A 23,928-nucleotide genomic window follows, 5' to 3' on the forward strand; every position below is an offset into this window, starting at 1 on the left:
GAAAACCTGGTTTAAAAAACTGCCATAGTGATGGTGAAGCTTTCAGAAACGTACATTGAAGCCTTAGATATAACAATAATAATAAGGATAATATTATTAATAATGATAATAAGTGGGTCCTGACTGCATCCAGAGAAACAAAGAAATAAAAAAATAGATTAAATTCTATTGCCACTTATGGATTATTTTATGTTTCTGTGGAGATCTCCCCCTGTATAAAGAAACTTGGCCAATGACTGACTTTTTAGATTGTGACTGCTGAGGCAAACAGCCTGTACCGACTTAACCTGACGTACCTGATCGAGCTCTGATTGTTTCTTTTTAATTTTTGCATGATAGTTGTATGTCAGTAGTTTTATGTTGATTAACAAACACTAACATCTGACCCTATTGTATTTTCGAAGTGTGCACGTTCTGCATGCTACTCATTGTCACACTAATGTTTAATGTCAGCCTGAAGCGCTATACTGTCTTAATTTTTGAGCTTTTGATTCAACAGCTGAAGATGGAGAACCATTCTTGGATGGAAATGTTTAACAGTGGATCAAAACCATGGGATGCATTGTTTGATACATAGTGTCTAACGATGATTCTGTTTTTCTTTATAGATGGTTCTGCGAGGAATCCATCTAACTGCTCTTTCTGTGTTTGCCTTTGAACTAAACTGCCAAATAACTCGTCTGCTAAGGCGACAGAGTTATTTGTATTAATCTGTGGTTTTCTTTCTAGGCGCAACAGATGATACAGTGTCAGAGTCACAATATGCTCTAATATTGTCCATAGCTTTCACACTCTGGGAACAACTGTGGCATTCTCACTCCTACAGGAAAACCTTTTCCTTAACCTTTTGTCTCTAACACTTTTACCTGTTTACAGTTAAAAGAGTTCACGCTGACTGTAAAAACTCAGTTTTCACAGGGCAATGCCATAGCAGATGATGGTGCTAAATAGGAAAATAAATGAGACAGTGGTAAAGACTTGTTTCCAACAGTGTGTTAAGTGCTGGAAACCTCTGACACCAGGACATGGAAGAGAGAAGAAAATGGCATCCATGGCATCGAATGAGGCAAAATAAAGCCAAGAAACCTATATAGTGGCTCAGATGAAGAAACGGTGTAAATAGAATTGTGTTTGTTTTAATGTTTTTCGTTGTTTTTATTTTTCCTTGTTATATTCGCAGAGTGAAAAGTGAACCTCTACTAATGTTTGCAGTGTGTAGTCAAAGAAAGAGTTAGTTAATGATATTGTGTAATTTCCAAAAAATTATTGGACACTTTGAGTCAAAAGGGGGGAATGTGAGAAATAACCAGAGTTTTTCCTACCTTCTTTGTAACTCTTTATTTATCTATGATGTAAATCCCTGTATGTTGATTAACATAACATTACAGCTGTGAATGAGTGCTGGGGGGATTGTCGATAGGAGTCACATGGGTTGAAAATGGTGACATTTGGGGGTCGTAAAAAACACTGATAACATCCAATGGGGTCATAAACATTGGGTAGTGTGTTTTGGTTACTTTGATGTCCTTGTGTCTGTAAGGAGCTTTGATGTTACTGTATAAAGGTTGAAGTGACTTGGAGACAGACAGAGATTGTTGGAGACCTGGCTGTGGTAGACTTCTCTCCTGTATGCATGCAGTATTTAGTAAAGACATGATTTGAGAAACACTGAGGACTCCAGAGAATTTCTTTCACAAAGCGTCATGCAGGACCACGGCAGCAGGCACCACCATGATCAGCAGAGACCTGCGAGACGACATAGCACAAACAACTCCGGGGAAGAAGTTGAATTAGTAACATGCATTGATGAAACATGAATGATAGACAGAGAGGAGAGAAGGTCAGAGTATTAGGAAAAGTATTATGCCCCGGCAGACTAGGCCTATAGCAGCATCATTAAGCAGGAAAAATATCAGCTTTAAAAATAACAACATAGCTAAGGGCTTGTAAGCCCTAGCTGTAAGCTTTATCAAAGAGGAATGTTTTAAGTTTACTCTTAAATATGGGGACAGTGTCTGCCTCCCGAATAACACTTGGGAGTTGGTTCCACAAAAGAGGAGCTTGGTAGCTGAAGGCTCTGCCTCCCCTTCTATTTTTGGAGACTCTAAGAAAGACAAGTAGCCCTGCATTCTCAGAGCGCAGCGATCTAGTTGGGTGATACAGTTCTATGAGCTCTTTAAGATATGACGGAGCCTGACCAATAAGAGCTTTGTAGGTAAGGAGAAAGGTTTTTAAATTATATTCTCGATTTTACAGGTAGTCAGTGCAAAGAGGCTAATACAGGAGAAACATGTTCTCTTCAATTTGTTTTAGATAGTACTTGAGCTGCAGCATTTTGGACTAACTGGAGACTCTTAACAGACTTATTGTAGTAGCCTGATAATAAGGAGTTGCAGTAGTCCAGCCTAAGAGTAACAAATGCATTGACTAGTTTTTCTGCATCTTTCTGAGACACAATGTTCCTAATTTTCGCAATATTACGCAGGTTAAAATATGCAGTTCTTGTCGTTAGCTTAATGTGAGAATCGAAGGACATATCCTGATCAAAAATAACACCCAGATTCCTTACTGTCGTGCTGGAGGACAACATAACATCATCCAGAGTAACAATATCTTTAGCTATTGAGTTCCGGAGGCCTTTGGGGCCAAGTGCAATAACTTCAGTTTTATCTGAGTTTAACATCAGAATATTGCAGGTCATCCAGCTATTTATTTCCTTAATGCACCTTTGAAGTTTAACTGATCGGTTTCTTCTGGTTTGATCGACAAATATAATTGTGTATCATCAGCATAACAATGAGAATTTATGGAGTGCTTCCTTATAATATTTTCTAAGGGAAGCATATATAAGGTGAATAGAATCGGTCCAAAGACAGAACCCTGTGTGACTGAATTTAGTGTGCATGGAGGATTTGACGTTAACATGTACAAACATGATCTATCTGATGAATAAGACTCAAACCAACTCAGTGCGGTTCCTTTAATGCCAATTAGATGCTCTAGTCTCTGTAGCAGGATTTGATGGTCAATAGTGTTGAAGGCAGCACTAAGATCTAGCAAAACAAGAACAGAGACAAGTCCTTTGTCCTCTAGCTATTAGAATTAATTCATTCATCATTCATCTTCAACCGCTTATCCCAGGGTCGGGGTCGCGGGGGGGGGGGCTGGAGCCGATCCAGCTATTAGAATGTCGTTAGTAATTTTTACCAGTGCTGTCTCAGTGCTATGATTCGCTCTAAAACCTCTAAGTCCTCAAGTAACTCATTATTATGTAAAAAGTTGCACAGCTGATTGGCGACTAATTTCTCAAGGATCTTAGAGAGAAAAGGAAGGTTTTCTAACATGTATCTGTAGTTAGCTAGTACCTCAGGATCAAGACTGGGCTTTTTAAGAAGGTTTAATTACAGCTACTTTAAAAGACTGTGGTACATAACCTGCTGATAAAGACATGTTAATCATATCTAATACAGGAGGGCTAACTAAAGGTAACACTTCTTTAAGTAACCTAGTTGGAATAGAGTCTAGGAGACAAGTAGAGGGCTTTGATGCTGAAATAGTAGAGGTTAATTTGTTAAGGTCGACTGTAGAAAAGCAGTCCAAGAATATATCAGGCCGTAGAGTTTCTAAGGTTCCTGGGTTTGAAGAAAAGTTGGTGCTAAGCGAGTTGATTTTGTCTCTAATAGTTATAATTTTGTCATTAAAAAAGGTCATGAAGTCGTTACTACTGAGGGTTATAGGAATACATGGCTCAATAGAACTGAGGCTCTCTGTCAGCCTGGCTACAGTGCTGAAAAGAAATCTAGGATTGTTCTTATTCTCCTCTATTAAAGATGAGTAATAGGCTGCTCTGGCATTACAGAGGGCCTTCCTATATGTCTTTGACAGAAACTCTGAGTTCAGATAGAAATTCAGAGTACAGACCAGGAGCCCAGTACACTATAACAAGTATAATTGGCTGCACAGTTCTCCAGGTGGAATGTGAAAGATAAAGAACAAGACTTTCAAATGAATTATAATTTAGTTTAGGTTTAGGGTTGATTATTAGGCCTGAGTCATAAATAGCTGCAATGCCTCCTCCTCGACCACTGCCTCGAGGAATATGAGTATTAATATGACTGGGAGGAGTGGATTCATTTAGGCTAACATATTCTTCAGGACACAGCCAGGTTTCAGTCAGACAGAGAACATCAATATGGTTATCTGATATCAAATCATTTATTAATACAGCTTTAGATGACAGAGATCTGGGGCCTCATGTATCAATGTTGCGTACACACAAAAACGTGGCATACGTCATTTTCCACGCCAACGTTCAGATGTATCAAAAGTGAAATGACCGTGGAAATGTGCGGTGCGCCACTACAGCTTTCTACAGCTATTGTTTCTTTGGCGACACTTAGAGGTGATGCTGGGAAACTGTTAATTATGTGAAAACAATTCATCCTCAGTACAATGTGCACATCAGAGACACATTAATGGACAATTTACACACACATGTTTGCAATCATATGGATGGATATAAAAGCACGGCAAAGTGATGAAAAAATGGCATTAAACATGGCAGCCTTGGCCTTGTTAGAAGACATCACAAATGGTTATATCAGACGAGAGAGGGGGTTTAGAGAATGGGAAGATATGTTGAAAAATGACGACAACTGGCTCATGAGTCGTTTCAGGTTGCAGAGGCCAGTGTTACCGGAGCTGTGCGCGGAGCTGTGCGCGGAGCTGTGCGCGGAGCTGTGCGCGGAGCTGTGCGCGGAGCTGCGGTCAGCCCTAGAACAACACACAACCAGGAGCTGTCAATAAATGTTCAAATAATATGTGATGCGAAAATGCAGCTCACCAACATAGTGACAAGGTTGCCTGGTTCAACACATGACTCTTTCATTCTAACCAATAGCATGGTTGGTAACAGGTTGGCACGGTGCGCGATGGGTGGCTTCTCGGTGAGTGAATAATTTATCCATTTAATTGCGCCCCGAAATTAAGCAAGCACAATGCCCGTTTGGGCACGTGCATTCAAATATGTGTATTTGTTTTTTCCCTGGTGAAAATAGAGTGGCAAAGCTATCTGGTAAGCCTTTTTGTGTTCAGTATTTGTCTCAATGAACGCGTGCGCAAAGTTGGAAATGTCACACTGCAGTAGCCACAGCGCACCTCTGCAGTCATTAATATAAGTGTGATCAGTCTTGTCAATCCTTGTAATGAAGTTGTTTTGTCCTGTTTGTTTTCCCACGAACAGTAGTGTGATTATATATATATATATATATATAGGGTATATATATATACAGGGTGCGAGGTGCTGGTGGAGGTGCAGAGGAAGGAGCCCTCTTCTGGTTCAACTTCCATTGAGTCAATGTGTTTATATCCTGGCAACTCGTGTAATGTGAGCAGCCTATTGTATGACCAGTATAATGACATTTCTAAGTTTAACACATTTATCTTGAGGATGATCTGTGTCACCTTCATGGGCCCCACAACTCTGCTTAGAGTTGTGTCACTCTCTGATCAAAGGGGGTCAGTTCCTCGCCTCCTGCCCCCCCGCCCGTTGAGCTGATACTTCGGCGGTGGGCCGGAATCCTCCGCTTCACCTCCACCTTCACGTCGGACCTTTTTTTTTATTTCAGTGGGTGTGCGCTGCTCCGACCCCACAGCGTTCACTGCCTCACACACACACTCCCACTCAAATGTCTTTTTCTTCTTCTTCGAAGAGAGGCTACCAAATAAAACAGCTCTCCGGTCTCCACTTCATTTAATAAAATTTCGACAGACTCGTTGAAGTTGCGCTTCTTATCTTTACTCATAGTTTAAATCTGATGGTACAGAGAGGGAATCCCCGGTGCAGGCCCTATTTAAATTGATTTGCATATTTAAATGGGCGGTGGACAGGGAGGTGTTTAGCACTTCTACATGTGCGCTCAATTCCACATTGATTGGGATGTACAAAGGAAAAATACTTGGATCCATGCGTACGCACACTTTGATACATCAGATTTTTTTGTGCGTACGACAGTTTCTGGATTCTAGCGTACGCCATGTTTCAGTAAGAAATCCACGCAAGTCTTAGTACATGAGGCCCCTGATGTTTAAAAGTCCACATTTTATTTTCTGATTTTTTTGCATTATCGCAGATTTGGTGTTGATTTGTATCAAGTTTTTCTGTGTAGCTCCTCTTCTGTTCATTTTTGAATTAATTAATGTAGATGATCGTGGGGCACACAGCGTTTGTATGGGATACTGAGCTGTAAAGTGATCCACAGAGCGCGCAGAGAGTTGTGTAAGACTGCAGCTATGCTTGCTGTGCGCTTGTGGTAAGGGCAGCGCAGAGAGGTGTATTAAACTTTGACTCTGCATCCTGATCCCAACACTGGGTTGTTGTCAGGAGGTGGTTGTGGTGCAGGACTTGAGAGTCGGTTGGTTTGGGCGAGCGGACCCCGGCTCCTGGAGACGAGCTGGAGCGCTCACCCAGCGCTGGGAAATCCTGCAGGCTTAGGACGTCAAACCTGTTGTCCAATGGTAGATCCGGAGGCGGAGGAGGGAGAGATGGGCGATCCCCAGTGCCCCTGTTCACCACTGACCAGGGTTCCCTCGGCTTGAGTGGAGTTGAGCTCACGAGACCCGGAGCCACCACTCCGTTCTCCCTGGTGGAGCATGTAGGAATTTTACACAATACTTTTCAGAATTTCACACCAATCAAAAGGACCTAACAGAGTTATATATTGCGTAATTCAAATTCTACAGGAGGCTTTCTGGAGTCAGCAGAGTCGTTGGTAGTTTAGTGCGCCAGCAGGCATTTATTAGCAGAAGAACATCGGATTCTACAGACGTCTGGAGAAATGTTCTATTCTCTATCTAGAGTAACTGTGAGCACACAGTACCCGTGATCAGAGTCAAGAAGTTCTGATATCTATTCTAACTACTCCAGCATATAAACTTGTTACAAAGGCGTGGTTATGTGTCTGCTTGTGCGTGCATATGTGTATTTCAGAAGTAGCAGTTGCTCCAGCCTCCATCTTCCTCCCTGTGCGTAGGAGTAGGCTCTGTATAGCAGGAGTCTTCTTCTTTATCTGTGAAGAAAGCACAACACGTACAGCAATTTCCCTAATCTCAACTAACTTTGCCAGGTGCATATTTGCAACATGGCTAGTTCATTGTCTTTGTGACCTTGACCGACTTACTGCTCCTGTGCTTTTGGAGAAAGCAGAAAAGCTTGAGTCAAAAGTTTGTGTGCTTTTGGAAACAGAAAAGTTTGAGCTTGGACTAATAATCACTATCACACTTTAAATGATCATACCTAATAATCACACTTATCACATTCTTATTAATCATTACTAATACACACGTTAACATATGATTATTAATTGAATCATTGATTATCACACTTCTTATTAATCATTACTAATACACATGCTAACACATGATTACTATACTTCACACGTTGATTTTTAATTCTTCAAGCACTGCCACTCTGCGGGGAGAAGGCAGGAGGTGAGGGTGCCGATGACTTGGGCCTGGCACCCTGTTGCTGCCAGCGGGACTCGGTGAGTGTTGGTGCCAAAGATCCAGTGGTGATGGAGCCAGTCCATGGCAGGGTGGTGTTGTCGGCAGCCGTCATGGTACGGTCACCAGCGCCGGAAGCCTTAAGATGGGTGAGGAACTTCGCCTGAGTTGAGGCAACGTTGGAAAGTTCCAGGAGGATTTTTGTTCTTCTCCTTGAGGTTAGCCTTCAGGCCAGAAACGTTCTCCCTCAGCTTTGAGAGCGTGGGGAGACAGGACTCGCACACAGCCATCATGTCGGAGCCTGTGCTGGGGATCCGTCACCCCGGGGCACAGAACCGTCAGAGGGAGGTGGGTTAAATTAAATTACGGCCCTGGAGCCAAAAGTTCAGGGAGATCCTTCTTCACTCCTGGGCAGGCAGTCCACTTCACCAGTTGTTTTTAGATCCCGCTGAGTTGATGAAATGCTTTTAAATTGGCGCCTCGCTATTGCGATTCGGCGTCACGACTTCCGTGTTTTACTTCTCCGGTGTGATCAGGGGGAACCACAGGCCCGATCGTTAAATGCTTCGGTCAATTGGTTGAAGAAATTAATACAATAAAAGCTGGGCACGAGTGATTGCAAATATGAAATAGATAAATTAAGTTAAAAACAATATTTTCCGGAGCCGAGGTGGCGGGACCCTGGTGAATTCAAACGACGCTGCGCATGCGTATGCGTAGATGACGTAGACAGTACAATGCAATGCAATACAATGCGATACAGACCAATAACAGCACAGACCAATACAGATTTCTAGGTGGCGGATCTCCTGTTTTACTAAAGATGCTATTAATAAAACCAACATGTTTCATGAAAGCTTTGTTCTCCATACTACTACTCCCGCAGAGCTGAGAATCAGGAGGAGAAAATAGAAGAGGTGCATAGAGGAGTTGAGAGGAAAACACCTGATGCTCCGGTGCTTTCCATTTGATACTGCATAAGAACCTGGAGCAAAAAAAGATTGCACTTGAGAAATCAGTTAGGTTGCCAAGTTTTGTCTGGAAGATTGTAGGAGAGGTCGAAGTACGAAGAAAAGGTGATAGCAAAGGAAAAAAGATGAGGGTTAAAAGTAAAGCATTTAAACTTTTGTTTTTGAAAATTAAACAAATCCGGAAGGCCAGTTATTTTTTTTAATTCAGACAATATAGTAATTAGTTCATCAATTAACCCTTGTTTTGTGGTTGTCTTTACTTCCTCATTGATTGAGGCCCCAGTGATCCCACTGCTTTTTGTGTAAAATTTTAACCATTCGTATACACATGTTATTATTTTCTTTTGACCCTCTTCTAATCTAATGAAAGCGTGGAAGGCCTCTGTTTGCAACAAACTTGGCTTGCACATTGATGAAGTTCAGAAATGATCATAAAGCATTGCTGATACATAAAATAAAGGAATATTGCTAATTTTATGTGTAATAGTATATGCATAAACTGTATTTGTGTGTATTTAAAGGCAAACTTTCTTTTCTGGGTTTTTCAAATGGAAACGCCTTAAACCTGCATTCTTTCTGATGTCCAAGTAGGGGCAACTCCACTGCTTGCCAAACTAAGTCAATTTGTATAGAAGTCAATGGGAAAATTAGCCTACTTCCCACTTATTACCTCAGTAAATATCAGTGGTGGCTGCTGGTCTTTCCAGGACGGGGTGCTAATTTTGCCGGCCTACATCATAAATGTGTTTGTTTATTTATATGTAAATTCTACCCTTCGTACCTTTTCAAGAAAATGATCTGTGACCTTGTCGTACCAACTCGGCGTCTTTTCCAGGGACTTGACCAGTTTCCTCTCAATGGCCAGCAGAGCTATGTTGCATAAATGGCCTTGGCCCAGCTGGAGCTGCTGTGCCAGGCTACTGTGAAGTGTGACCGTCTGTGAGTGTGAGTGATCGTGACTGGGGAAGAAGCTCCGCAGCTGCCGCTGCTCATTGGGGAAAGAAACTGCAGAGTGACAGAACAGAGTCGCCAAACACAACGATAGTTGTTTTTAACAAAAACATAGTCGCTGGGGATCGGTAAAGTCTCCGGATCAGTATAGAACAACGGAATGAAAAACTTGGAAAATGTTCCGGTGGATGTTTATTCTTCAAGATCACTGATTCGCTCATTTAGCTGTCAATCAAACAAAAATTCCACCTCAGACAGCTCATCCAATCAAAATGCAGAAGCCAAGCGTCCGGGCCAGCCCACTGTCCCATAGACCCCCAGAGACGCTGAGCCTCCGATGAGCGGGACAAAGCCCAGCATTTATCCAATGAGCGTCTAGTTTGGCTACAGTGGAACAACCCGCTCTACGCTTCCCCATTGAAGTCAGTAGAAGCTGAGCGTCCAACTGTGTAAAGTGCTGTGGGGATGAATGAGAAGAAAGTATCGCCAGTTACCTGTGATAACACCCTTATTCTGAACAAAAGATGAAGGCTTTCTAGCACATATTTAGTCAATGAAATGTACACACAGCTGTACATACTGTATTTCATCACTTTTTTGTTTTTTTTTAGTGACAATCAGAGCAATCGCCACTGGTAAATATTTTTCCAATGAGTTTATGGTCTCAATCACTAGTTTCAAGTCTTCTTCAACAAAGCACAATGTTTATTTTGTGAATCATGGTCCCATTTAGTGTAAAATAGAGGATAAAGCAGGGGATGCTTTAAGGCGTAGCAACATTGTGATTGACAGGTTACCATGCTAGCGACAAGATAGAGGCTTAGCGATACACGGCACTGTTTAAATTAAAATAACTGTGAACTTGTTTTGGGGTTTTTGAAAAGTTAGTTTTCCCCCAACTCGCCTGACATCCCCTGTGACATTTATACTGACTACCTTCTCCTACACGCACACACACACACACACACACACACGCTTACACTCACACACACTTAGTTTCAGATGGTTTGTAATTACGCGCGGTGCCGGCAACCGCGACGTAATTCATTCATGCGCACTCGCTATTTTCATCCATATTTCAGTTACTCACCAAACTTCTGCAACCATCATAGCGAACGACGCGGTACCCGTCGATTCTGCTCCATAACCCATTTTATTCTGTTAGTCCATACATTGTGCACCCAAACACTGACAATACACTGATACACTCATAGACATATAAAGAGTAGATGCCGCATCGAACGTTGGGCCGCGAGAAATGCGGCCGCCATCTTGGACCGGTCCTTCTCCCAGATAAGTTCTATGAGTGACTCGTTGAGCCTATGAGTTGAACAGCAGAAGGAACAAGATGCCAGAGCACTGTGCAGCGTATTCCTGCTCTAATCTAATATTGCAATATTACAATTCATAATCAGTACGGTACAGTACAATTTTAAACAATTATACATAAATCCATGCATTTCTGAATGTTATGGTGAGTCCCTCAGGCTGTGGCAGGTAGATACATATTTAGCTGCCAGAGGAGCTGCTGTCCCTTATTATATTATTATTATCTTGTCACAGTAGAGGCGTGGAGATTAGCCTCTGTGGGAATGTTAGTTAATTTACCCCCCGGCCAGATGTGTGTGTGCATGCCTGTGTGTGTGTGTGTGTGTGTGTGTGTGTGTGTGTGTGTGTGTGTGTGTGCATGCCTGTGTAGATATGAAAGGAGAAGCAGGGAGGAGAGGGGTTGTCGTACATGTGGTCTAGTGTAAATGGATTGCACATTTCCAGCAGTAGGTCAGCGGAGGATGTGCTGTGGTTTCATGAGAGGAAGACACTTCAGAGACAGTTCATCTCAGGTCACCTCAGATATTCTCAGTTTTGTTTTTTTAAATATTGAACATGACATTGACATGAATTATGAGATCATTTTTCATGTCATGTCACTTTTTTTTAAAAGTTTAGTCTATCAAAGGAGAAGTGGCAGAATCTGATCAATATCCTTTGCTGTTAAACTGTTTCATCAAACAGGAGCAACATGATGTGGGCTTTATTATAAAGAATGAATTAGAGATTTACGAGGCAAGCGTAAACATGTATTTCCACTCTGTGCCCGATATTCTCACAGCTGAACAAAATGTTCCACACATTTTTACTTGGTTCTCCACATCTCCACTTAAAGCAGGACGAACGTCACATGTTTGTAAAGCAGAACTGATGAGTCCAGGCTTTTTTAGTTCAGTTGTACCAGAGAAGTTGAAACAGTCTGAAAAGAAAAAATCATACATTTATTTAACTAAGGAAAAATCTTAAATGGTTTGTATAATTTAAAATGGATATTACTGAACTATGCCCCGTGTTTTTGTTTGCACATTAAATACAATTACTAAATCATTAAAATATGTAATAAAGAAGACATTCACATAATTAGACCTTGCCTAAAAACAAAGGACACAGTCATTTTAGATACTATACAAAGTACTCCTACAACATCACTTTCTTTACCAATTAGAGCTACACTCAAATTGGTAACTGTGCAAGAACAAAACAGTGTGAAAATGATCGATTTAACAAAATGTTATATATATTTTTATACCACACACACTCGCTCCCTCTCCTCTCCACTACCACGACTATGCGACTGGCAGAGCATGGATCATTTCTGAATATTTATAAACATATAGGGTTCGGCTCTTGTTTTTTTTAGTGCTTTAAATGGAAGTGTGTCTGTTTGACTTGTATTTAGATGTGTCCAAAATGTCATCTCTCTCTCTCTGACCTAATTGTATTGATACCCTTGATTTATATGTATTTTAATTTTCTCTGAGTGTGTGTGTGTGTGTGTGTGTGCGTGCGTGTGTTTGTGTGTGTGTGTGTGTGTGTGTGTGAGAGAGAGAGAGAAAGAGAGAGAGAGAGTGAGAGAGAGATGTATGTATTATGTATGAAATATAGCCTATTAATACTCTATAAATGATTTCTATTGTTGTGTTTATATTTATAGTGTTTGCAAAACACCTATCGTACATCACATATATCATATATCAGAATATTCTATTACTGTTAATCCCACTGTGAATATTAAAATACGCTGAACCGTGTCCTGTCCTTACACTGAGTGGAGCGGGCGACCGGCCTAGATGGCGGCTCCGCCGCTCGTCAGCGCCAATAGGCCCAACGTTCGATGAGGCGTCTACTCTTTATGTCTATGGATACACTCACTTTCACTTCCTGGTCCCGCATTATTTGTTTTCCCCAAGGAACACGAGCCTTGTCAACAGGCTATTTTATTTCCTGTTTGGGATAGGGGAAAGTTTGGATTTGAGCGGGGGAAGCTATTTTGGACAACACAAAATGATTGTTGTATTGATGTGTTTTCACTTCAAATTAAATTGTAATATTGGTCCCCTTAAAATGTCTTGATCAGCTTGTCGGATTACTCAAGGAAAGCCAGAGTGCTTCTTAAAGTTTAACAAATTTATTATAAAAACAACAGCAAAGAATTTTCACCCTGGCCAAAGGCTCTCTGGTGTCAGAAGTCAGTCTTCTTGGCTTTCAGCCAAGTTGTTGCTGCCACCCCTGAGACAGAAAGCCTCCTAGCCTCTCCTTCACAAAGCATTTATAAAGCAATAAAGTAATTGAGTTGTTGTGATTGGTTCAGAATGTTGCTGAGGCAGTCCCTGATTCAAGCTTTGGAATGTCAATCACTCCCAGACTGGCAATCATTCGCTCACGAGTTGAATCCTCCGCCCCCTGATCACACGGTTCTTCCAATGATCCACCAGCTCCTGTGGAAAGAACACTCCCTACTGTAGCTTTACTGTGGCTGACCCCCCCTCTCATCTTAATGCACCTAGTTTTAAACTGGATCTTATCTGCAACATCCTTTGATTATGTCATCTTTTTTAAATTGATAATAATGTGATAGCATGCTTAATCATTTTAATTTAACTTGTATATGTGCACAGTCAGTAATAACAAAACTTCAATTATATTGTGACAAAAAACCTCAAAAAATAAAATGTGACAAAATGTTAAAAAAATCGCCACAAGCGCTTATTTGCACCTTGCTAACAAAGCTAAACAACTGTTTTAGTCAAAGGAGTCTGGTGGCGATCTAATAGCTTTGGTTTACGTTTGGAAAGGACCGTCTGACAACAAGGTAATGCAGTGAAAATGGCAGGAGAAAGATGGGGGACAGCACCTCCACCTGCAGGTTACAACCCAGAAAGTAGGGTGTTCTCAGTGGACCAGGAGGTCAACTTGGTGGAGCACCTGAAGGCGGCATCAGACCTTTATTGTGGAACTGTCATAGAGTAGAATATGTCTACATACAACCAAAGGCCACACAATGCATTTTATAAGCTATTTATTATTTTTGCTGTTTGTCTGTTGAGGAATTCAACAAACTTGCTGTGGCATATAAACTTAAACCCACTGTTTCATGGAGTGCCAATGAAATGGCAGGGCCAGACTGGTTTACTGGTTTTCTGAGGCACCCTACCCTCTATCCACAGCCTTGCCAGAGCCACAAGCTTCAACCAGACCAATGTCGCAAAGTTCTTTAGTAATCTGGAAGAAGTCGTGGAGAGATATGGTTTCACAGCATAAGACGTATCAAATGCCGATGAAACCTGTATACAGTTGAGAACCCTGGCAGGGTTCTGGCAAGAAAAGGTGCCAAACTGGTTGGAGCTGTGACCTCTGGGGAACATGGTACTCTGGTGACCATGATGGTAGCTATTAATGCCTTGAGTAACACCATTCCTCCCCACTTTATCATCCCAAGGAAGAACTTATTCAGTTCATCAGTGACCACCTGGATCTATAATTTGATAGCAAATGGTTCTGGCTGGATGCAAGAAGATTTCCTTGTCTTCCTGCACCACTTTCAATATTACACACACAAAAGACTTCAGCCACTGGACAGTATTTATGGCCCACTTAAGAAACACGTCAACCATTTCAAGGAGAAATGGATGAAGACCCATCATGGGAATGCCATGAGCATTTATGACCTCCCAGAAATAGTGAGGGATGCCTTGCTACTGGGTGCAACCACCACATATGCCCAGGCGTGACTGACCGTCACCATTCACACCCCAGCCCTCAACCTCTGCCTCTGAGTCTGCTCCTCTTCCTCGGGCTTCTCCATCTCAGGCTGCCCTGCCCCAGGCTCTTTTTATTTTGTGAGCTTACATCTTCATTTGTAGGCATTTGTGATCCTTCTACTTCAGCACTAGGGCAAACATCTGAGGTTTTCTTCTCACCTGTCACCATCAGACCTCATCCCGAAGCTTCTCCATGCAAAGCAAATGTCACGAAAAGGAGAAGAACCACAGCAGTCCTGACTGATACATCTGTTGGAAACTCTCTGCAGCTGGAGAGGGACAGAGCCATTAGGTCAAAGTGCAAGAGAAAGGGAGATAAAGTCTGTGCATGCTCCGTGGGTTATAACTCCTCCTCTCCATTCCGTGGCAGTGGCTTTTGACTCGGAAACAGAATAAACCAGGAAGCAACAGTCCTGAAAACAACGACAACACAAGCTTTATCTTTAAACAGAGGGAGGACTTCACCATGGCAAGTAAAAGCACTACCAACAAGACCCGTTTCTGTCGTACTTTTGTCCAAAACTCGTCCACCCCCCCCCCCCCACCCCCCCGCTTGTGATTTTGACAAAGGTGAACCACAAGAAAAAGCTGTATTCCGACCAGCTGTATTTTGGAATCTGATTAGTCCCTTAACCAGAGAAAGACTGTTTTCAGGTTACTGATGTGCATGTAAATGCACTCTGTGAAAGTGACTGAGACATGCCATGCCAACCCCACTAAAGAAAATGAAAAGAGAAGTTGCTCAAACAGTTTTAATTCCAATGCGATTTTGGCATTTCATTGGCATTTATATGGATTATCAAGTTTAGATTTTTGGTCAAATGGTTTGTGACTCACATTTTATTCATTAATTTTGGGGGAACCCCCTTTTTGTGTAATTATGTTGTCTTGTCTACCGCTACCTCAAATATATTAGTTTGTGACTCACATTTTAATCATTAATTTTGGGGGAAACCCCTTTTTTGTGTAATCATGTTGTTTTGTCTACAGCTACCTCAAATATATTAGTTTATGTTATTGTGTGACTGTCGTGAATCAAAGTTTGTGTTATTGTGTGACTTTTAGATCCAATCTAACATGGTATCCACAGCAGTATAAATTTCTGGAATTTGACCTCCCTATTGGTCATGCTGCTACACACAGGCTCAAACTGTAAGCTCTAAGTTTGGCCACTTTTATGGTGTTTTGGTGTTTATTTTGGAAGTCAACCTGTTAAAGTTAACGTTAGCATGTTGCGCAGCTAACGTGGCTAGCTTCCATAAAGACAGTGTTTTCAGCTCCTGAGGCAACTGATTCCGTATATCGGAAGGGGCATAACATTTCCTGGTACGCAGCATTAATAGTTGACCAATCACAGCAGAGCAGAGCAGCCGACCAAGCAGAGCCTGCCACACAGAGGTGCTGCATGGGTGCTGCAACAATGAGAATTATAATATAGTTTTCTAAAGATTAAAGCATTTAAACCTATTGTAGCTGACCCGAAAAATACAAATATGACCCTGAAAACTAGCATAATAGGGCCTCTTTAACAACATATGTTATTTCATTATTAGAATTATTTGCAATAATAATCTGAATCTGTGAAGTAACTAGTAACTGAAGTTACCAAATGAATGTGGTGGAGGAAAAAGTAATATATTTCTTCTGAAATGTTGTGGACTAGAAGTAATAAAGAAGCATAAAATGGAATTACTCAAGTAAAGTACAAGTACCTCAAAACTGTAAGTACAGTACTTGAGTTAATGTACCTAGTTACATTCCACCACTGGTTGTGATCTAAGGTATATCTTAGTAAACATTGCCTTTGGTTTAATTTATTCTATGGAGCTTTGTTCCTTTCCAGCTTATTAGTTCTGTTGTATGGTTGTGCTCTACGGATTGAATTGAAAACTACAACTGTTTTGCAAGTTAAAGATGTGTTGCTGATTACATGAAGTGGTGATGAGGTCTTAAAATATTTGGAGCTGGTCTTTAGAAAGTCTTAAAAAAGGTACTGAAATTAACTCCAGAATTCCTGCATATAACCTCTGTAGGTAATACTGACTAATGACTATGGATAAGGGTATATAAAACAACGTCATCATACAGATACCTTAGTCCGGTCACATGAGAAACCGTATTTTAAAAGGACTTAGGAAAACCGCATTTTTACACTGGAACATGTGACTTAAATGTGAATGTTTGAATTTGAATACATAAATCACAGAGAAGCTACAGAATATTATAAAAAAAAACACTCTTTGAAAAATAAAGGTAATTTGTTCAGGTTGCTTTGGTTGCAGTCATATGGCAGAAAGTGGGGAAAAATTTGAAGATATTTGTGTGAGTAAGCCAGTCTGTCTGTGTGTGTGTGTGTGTGTGTGTGTGTGTGTGTGTGTGTGTGTGTGTGTGTTGACAGCTGAACAAAAGGTGTATTGCTCCATGACAAGTTGTTGAAGGTTTCATATCCACTCTGGGGCAACAGACTCTACTGGAGAAAGAAAAAAAGAAGGGAGATGAAAAGATGAGCGGAAGGCGAGTGGAAAAACACATTATGGCATCTCCCTGAAGAGTCACAAATGCCACTGACTTGTTATTGTCTCGTCTGCATCTGTGTGTGAGTGGGTGTCTTTTGCCTTTTATCTGCCACCCTTTCAGTCTATCATTGTCTCACCTCGTCTTATTCGACTACTCATAGTCAATGCATGCACACAATACTGTGCTACTGCTGTGCTGCACATCCATTCACAGGCACTTCGGCAACTCGCTCACATAAGTTACGGAGACACGCAAACTGCACGATGTTGGGGTTGATTGTTAAGACGCACAGGTAAAGTTGTGTACTCTATGTCTTTACCATAGAGTAGCTTTTTAAAAAAATGTTTTGGATGTACTTGCAATGACAATCAATTCGATTCTGATTCTGACGTTGTCCAACATCAACAAACAACAGTAATTTTTAGGGGACCCAGCTGACAAAAAGATGCGAGAAATTGAAAATGAATGGGCGGCAGACAGAGGGACATTAAAGAGAAAAATAAACCATAAACAAGATACAGAAGCAGAGCAGGGAGGGGAGAGGAAGATGGAGAGAAGTGAATATCAAGAGACAGAGAGAGGATAGGGGGAGGTGGGGAGGTCCACACAGTCAAATAGATGAGAAGGGGCTCCAAGTTTCTATTTCTCTTCTCCTACCCCTGTGGCGCTCAGATAAACAGGCCCTAAAAAGACATCAGAACCGCTCAGAAAGTTGTTGGTGGTGGATGTCCTTGAAGAATCCATCTTTGCACGACTGTACCCTGTAGTTCTGCCTGTCTTTTGTTAAGAAAGGTGGAAGTTTGTCAATAAAAGTTTGTGTTTCGGTGAAAAATGCCCTTGCACTCACTCTGTGGTGAAAAAGAAAAGTTCTGGCGTACAAACTCTCCAGCAAGATTTTGGTAGATTTTTCATGTTAGTCCCTCCATCTGTTATTCTGCCCCTTTATTTGCATCTCATTTTGTTCTCCCTTATATTTCTGTCTTCTGAATGCTGAAGACTTACTGACTTTACCTCCTTTTTTTACTTTATCACTCCACTTGAATGTCTGTCCCTTTTTTCTCCTAAATTCATGCATCTTTTTAACCATTATTTCAATGACTGATATCACTCCAGCTGCTCTCACCTGATAGCTCATCTTTTTAAGAAGTACATATAATCCTTTCTGAATCATACAATCTCCTCTTCTATTTGTACTTACTCTCTAAGAATATACAGTCTCACGCTGACTTTGATTTCTGGAACTTCTCTTTTACTGGAAAATCAGAAGGTCACATTGAAACCTTTGTATCGTTTGTTGTCAAACTTAAACCATAAACCTTAAAGCCGCTCTAATCAATATTTCTAATTGAACAATGAGTCAAATGACTGATGTGGAGGGAGTCACTTGCAGAGACAGCAAAGATAATTATTACCCAATTGTGCTGTTCCCCTCAGCTTTACAGAGATGTTGTGCTCTTTTCAGCTCATTCTATGGCCCACAGTTTTACTTAATTCACAGGAGACATTTTTGCCTTTCTGTTTTATTTTTTTCCCTGGTTTGAAGTGGGAAAAGTTGAGCTACATTTGAATCAATATGCGATGAGAGTTTGCTTACGTTGCCAGTTGTAGGTCAAATGTGATAAAATCACTGCGTCTCAATAAAGCAGATGAGCTGTGTCAATGTTCAATTCTTATTACCTAATTAAATAATAAGTAAGGGTGTTTTTTTATTCAAACTTCAGATTTATGGCTTATTTTGTTGAGTTTAATAATAAAAATATACTTTATTGATCCCATGGGGAAAATTCCTTTTTTTATTCAGTTTTTTTATTATCAATAACATAATATATAGACATATGTGTGTGTGTGTGTGTGTGTGTGTGTGTGTGTATGTATGTATATATATATAACAGGCACATGCATTAATGTGGAGAGATATCAGAATGAGGTGTGTGCATGTGTGTGCTTGAACAAGTGTCTACTGCATGGTGTGCTTGTCCTGCATGTGCCATGAGATGATTGTATCAAAGCCTTTCCTGATCTGTGCTATTTCTGTTTTCCCAATCCGGTTTACTGGCATGGTCATCAAACACAATGCAGCCAAGACACTCAATATTGGAAAGACATTCACACACGTCCATATTGTGTTGTTCCCACATGGACAAGATGGCTGCCTCTTGTTTCTTGATTGTATGAACAAACACAGATCTACGCCCACTGTCCCTTCCAACTCGGCTCCACTGTTGGATGCCGTCACTGTCGTCTTTAAGCGTCTGTATTCATAAACAGTCGGCCCGTCAGTTGGTTTTCTGAATGCAAATGACTGTCATTCCGCAGAACTGTTGCTTAGAGATAGGGTGACTTTAACATGGACACAGTCAAGTCTCATGGATGTGAAGAAACTAACCAAAAGTATCTGTGTTATATACTGCTGGTGGTAAGTGACGAAATATGTTAAATGTTGTCATCTGGATAATCCTAGACAGTCTTAGAACCTCATGCTGTGAAACTAAAAAAATTCTATTTTGTAAAAAATATTTATAAATTTAGTTTAAATATATTGTATATTTTAAATATGAATACAATATTTACAATTAAAAGTTGATTTTAATCATTGTTGTCTAATACTTTCCCCTACTAATACTTGATCATTTTTCACATTAAACACCTTTTACAATTCAAGATGAGGAGACAGCTTTGTTTTGAACCTTTATTCCAAAATCTGGAGATTCTGTAAAACAGAAAACAACCTTAGATTTCAGAAGTAAAAGCCTTCAGCCTTCATGTTCAGTGTTGTGTGGGGATTTAAGATGAAGTGTTTATTTTTGTCAAAATAAAATTGAAGTTCTGTTATTACTCACTGTGTATGTATAGAAGTTAAATAAAAATGATTTAGCATGCTTTCACATTATTATCAATTTAAAACCGATGGCATAATTAAAGGATGTTGCAGATAAGCTCCAGGTCAAAACTAGGAGCAGTAAGATGAGAGGGGGTCAGCCCACCAGGAGGCAGGATGCTACAGAGTAGGGAGTGTTCTTTCTACAGGAGCTGGTGGATACTTGGAGGAACCGTGTGTCCAGGGGCTGGAGGTTTCAACTCATGAATGAATGAGAGCCAGTGACTGACATTCTAAAGCCTGAATCACGGGCTGCCTCAGCAAAATTATGAACCAATCACAACAACCCAATAAACTTTTTTTGGCGTATAAATTCCTCGTGAAGGGAGGGCTCTCTGCACTCTTTTTGGTCACTGGTGGCGATAACAGCTTGACTGAAAGTCAGGATGATTGTGATTTACGACTGCAGAGAGAGCCCTTGGCCAAGCTGAAAATTAGCTGTTTTTATAATAAACTTTTCAAACTTTAAGAAGTACTCTGGCTTTCCTTGAGTAAGAATATGACAGTTGATATTACTTAAATTAAATATGTCAACATCTCATCACTTGAAGATGAGTGATGAGTGAACATGTCTTCTAAGGTAAAAGGAGGTAAAATGCTTCTTAGTGCTACAACCATAGGCTGTATATAAAGACGGATGACACATCTCCACTTCCTCTACTGTACAAAAGTGAAGCCAGATATCCCAGATATGTGCGCCACCATGTTGTAACTTTACAATCAGAATCTGCGGTGGAGCACCGTCATCGAAGTGACGTCCATATGTCACCCCCCTGAAAAGTGGGAAGAAATAATCACAAGAGTGATACTGTACGTTTTTTCTCAGCAAGAACTTTACTCGAATGAGGAAAATAGCGTGACTTCCCCTTGTACTTGGGTATGTGGGCGGAGACAGAAGCAATTGATCTCAGAAACGGGACCACCTTACAGATCCTAGAGACAACACTTTTACATCCTAAATAAAACAATTACGATTAAGGATTTCAACAATATAACAGGAGGGACCTTTGAAGGATTTTAACCCTTTTTAAGCTGTGACAGTTTTTGTATTTTACCCATTTTTATGGTAGTTAGTCATGATGAATTGTATATGATCTTTTTTAAATCTCATTACAGCATTTTGAATATTGCAGCTCAAGAACTTCATGTTTCTTTTTAACTCTCTCTTTCTAATGATTTATAACATTTCAACTTGTCACACATATACCCATCTGAGTTGAACTCACACATTCCGCCCTGTTTAAATAGCATCAAAAATTAATTAAAACCAAACGTGTCAGACAAATGAACACTTGAACAAACATTTGAGTGATAAAACCACGTCCCATGTCCCATCTGCTACATGGAGCGGGTTTATGACCTATACTGCATCCAGATACTTTGGCTTCCCTTTTGGAGAACTGTAAAGTTATCCATCTTTATATAAAGTCTGTGGCTACAACTGACAAAGTCAACAACACCATAAAAAAAACCATCAATAATCTATTCCAGGAATGTACACTCTGCATCTACCTTAGATTGAGGAACAGGGGTAGAGCCAGTGTAGGAACAATGAGTTATCCTCACTGGTGCATTTAATTTCTCAAGATTTGTCCTTTTCTTGATATACCCACTGCATCCAACTCCAATATCACCTTCTGGATAAAAGGTGTTGTGGAGCTTCAATGGTACATCTTGTCCAGGGCAGATGCAACGGCCAAATTCTCCAAATTGTGAAGCCCCACCACACCCTCAAGGATTATTCAAACACTTGAATTGTCACTGCTGGGCTTCAATTATGTTCTGGTGAAAGCAAAACAATTTCTTTAATATCAAATGTATTTATTTTTATTTAGACCTCATTAAGACATGGCATTTTTAAACTACACAGAGATATTATTTCATATTATCTAACAAATGCAGTGCTTTGCAGCATCTTAATTTTAACCCATTTTTTTCAACAATATTTTTATTGGATTTTGACATAACAATCCTAGAGCTGAATGAAAGGATGATGTGCAACAATATAACAAGTAGGGACCTGGGGCCTGTTTCACAAAGCAGGTTTAGTGAAAACTCTGAGTCTGTTAACCCTGAAATGAGGGAAACTCTGAGTTTTCCGTTTCACAAAGGGAGGTAACTCAAACCAGAGAGAGAGGGGTAACTCTAGCCTGTTTCACAAAGAGAGGTAACTTAACCTCTCGGTCAGTTACCATGGTAACATGCTCTCTGAAACTAACCTGGTCGGTACCAGGTTTTTCTCAGAAAACCTTGAGTTTCTCTCTGTCTCCGCCCTCTTTCAGCCACACACGGTATTTGATTTCCTCATTCATTCAGTCAGCGGGCGAGTTTTGGCGTAGTATAGTTCTGTCGTCTGTTTTTTCAGAAAATCATTGCAAAAATCAGACATTATAAGTTTTATTAGGTGGCAACCATTTCACTACCATGGCGTGTCCTTTTGATAATGATCCCGTGGATGAAGGTGCAGAATTACTGCACAGAGAATGAAATATTCGTTGGCAGATGATTATCAAACTATTCATTATAGATGTTATTGCATTTCCAGGCAATTCTCTTTTTGAGCGGTACCGTTTCATATCACAGCAGATATTCTGTGTTGCGCTGCGTTTTTTGCAAAAGGGAATTTTTTTATACAAGGTATGAAAATCTTTCAGTAGGCCTATATTAGAAGTCATATTAGGTGGTGACTATTTTACTACCATGGCATGTCCTTTTGATAACGTGGAGGAAGGTGACGCTAATGTGGATGAAGGTGACGCATTACTGCGCAGAGAATTACATATTCGTCGGGAGATGATTATCATAGACGTCCTTAATATACTGCAGCCATAATTACAAAATTAATGAAATGGATCTTTTAAGCAAGTTCAATGTATTTGACTCAGCGTTTCCTAAATATAATCCCAGCTTTTCTTGCAATTCATAGGTTCAAAAGTGTGTGCTTTTAGTTGGGTTACCGGTATATAAACTACTCCTATAGGTGGAAGCAACAGCCTTCTGATCCAGAATATCACCTATAATGCGAGGGGGTCCATTTCACGGCAGGGAAACACCGTTTCTTGTCACAGTCCATATCATCCCTCCTTACATTTCCAACATTAACAACCAGTCATGCTCTTATATCACAGCAGATATTGTGTGTTGCGCTGCGTTTTTTGCAAATGGGAGATTTTTTTGCAACATATAAAATAGCCACTTACCGTAATATTTACTTTACAATGTAAAACATGCTCAAAATGAGGCGTCACCATGAGACAGTGCTGAGGTTTTACCTGTTTGAACAATGTTTTTATGTTTCATCTTAAGCTGCTGCCAAGTGCGCTTCTCCCCCGTGGGAATGCACCTAAATGAAATAAATTAATAGGCTCCCACTCAAGCAGTTTCCCCTGAGATATTACTGTGATTGCAACAGGACTACATTTAAACTTAAATTGCCTGATGCAAAGGCTGAATTGTTTAAAGAATTGTTTCAAGTCAGGCAATTGGTCATATCTGGAAAGGATGAGCCTGTGAATGTTCTCATTCGTCCAGGTCATCGTTATCCTCAAAGCAATTTCAGTCAAAATCAACTGGACTGGTTGTTTGTCTAGGAAGACGTTTCACCTCTCATCCAAGAGGCTTCATCAGTTCATGTACGCATCTGACCAGGCTGGGACTGGTCCAACTAACTGGTGTGGAGATCCAGGTATTTAACCTCTCACAAGGCCGATGATGTCACTGACACCCTTTGTGCTCCAAGTGCCCACGCCCGTCGTTAGAGTGACAGTCGTTGGTGGGCAGTTGGTTTCAACTTCGTTAGTGCTCTATTGAGTCTGAACGACAGTCGTTGGGGTCACCCGGGCCATGTGTGAACAGTTGGAGCCATCTATGTAAAAGTGGAGAAACCATCGCTAAACAGAGGAGGGGGTCTGAGACACCACTTATCTCCAATTTACAATGCCGCCCTTTCATCCCTTCCCAGGAGATTCAACAATCTAACCTCAAAGGACAACTGTTCACACATGGCCCGGGTGACCCCAAC

Source organism: Echiichthys vipera, assembly GCF_963691815.1.
Source record: "Echiichthys vipera genome assembly, chromosome: 6".
Taxonomy (NCBI): Eukaryota; Metazoa; Chordata; class Actinopteri; order Perciformes; family Trachinidae; genus Echiichthys; species Echiichthys vipera.